Genomic DNA, 1640 nt, shown 5'->3' with positions numbered 1-1640 from the left:
TGATAATTCTAGAAACTTTGCGTCACAGTAGTCATGTGACTCGATGACGCAACAATATTTACTTGTACAAGCTCTCAGATAATGAATCAAGTAACTGAATATGCACGATAAGTAACACTGATACAAATACTTTACTAAATGCAGGTACTACCAAATGAAAACAAAACTGTCTGAATGCTTCACTGACTCTCGTACTTATAATCTACTCTCATTTCAATAATCCCCGAACTTACTAAATTCTTGACGTGAAATTTAGAACATTTTTGGTATTCCAGGCCTAGTTTTATAAACTTTTCTATCTTAATGTTGTTCGCTCTGGAGCTAACATCTAAATTAAAGCATTGAAAATATAGTTTACAATCATATTAACTTAAGGTCAGAGCAAACTATGCATTTAGAGCGAAACTAAAAAACAACCTGGTAATCAGTATAGCTAATTAAATATACTTTTCTTAGATCCATAGGTATAAATAATATAATGCATTCTTTTATCAGTTGAGTACCTTCGCTGTTAACGATATTTAGACCTCTGGTCGTTTGTTAATTTTCCGTAGAAATTTTTTCCCAGAAACTTCAGCGATACAAGTCCTTTCTTAAATAAAACTAGTTTATTCTTTTTCAATACAACTTTGCAATGCACTTAATTTCCACAGTCACTTTAACTTAAACACACGCTATAATTTACAACGATTCACGCATTTTACTTACAGTCACTACCGCGCTTTACTCAATTGTTCGTCTCTGTCTGTCTGCGATTATCTATCCCGTCACTTTATTTGCCGTCTTATATACTATAAGAGCGCGTGTCTAGCAAACACTTGAGACTTCAGGAACGTTCGCGATACTCATTACGTGTTACCAAAGTCACGTGACTTCCGCTGTCGTAACAGTAAGCTAACAATGCAAAACAATTTGTATGATAAAATTATAATAACAATAAATAAAAGTAATAAGTATTAACTTTAGATATATTAAACAGTTTAACCAATACTCTTTTCTTAATAAAAGTAACAGTGACTAAATAATATAGTATACCTTACTTAGAATTTTTTAGTACACAAAAACGTTAGCTATTGGCTTGTTGTGTTATCTCTTATTGAGCATACTCATTAATGCATGTAGTTTAATTTTGTTTACAATTAGAAGTTTAAAAAATTACATATTTTAAAATAGTGGATGAACAAAGTTACTAATTTGATAAATGACGAAATATAGAAACAAAATTTTATGTTGCAGATTAATATTACGTTGCTTAGATTATGTTAACAATTCAAAATATTAAAACAAATTTAACAAGTGGAACTTACAAGTGTAGGAAATTTTCAAACAGTTTGATTTAGAATATAACAAACCCATTTTTTTGTATTTTTAATTCAACTTCTGAAATTTTGGATTTAAGACACTGGTGTACAAAAATATTTATGTAATTATATTAAATATTAGGTGTTTGTCTGAAATTATTCTTTTTATCTTTTTGCAAAATGAACATGAAAAAATTAAATTAATTAACACGTTTTGTTAGAGTCTTCTCCCTAAACAAATTGTTAACAAACTAATCTATCAAGCAAAAAATGGAAAATTTATAAAATGGCTAGCCACGAACACTACTATTTTTCATTCTGTAAACCGCCATCTATTGG

This window comes from Limulus polyphemus, unplaced genomic scaffold (genome assembly GCF_000517525.1).
Source record: "Limulus polyphemus unplaced genomic scaffold, Limulus_polyphemus-2.1.2 Scaffold466, whole genome shotgun sequence".
NCBI classification, from domain to species: Eukaryota; Metazoa; Arthropoda; class Merostomata; order Xiphosura; family Limulidae; genus Limulus; species Limulus polyphemus.
Note: the sequence above shows the minus strand (reverse complement) of the source record.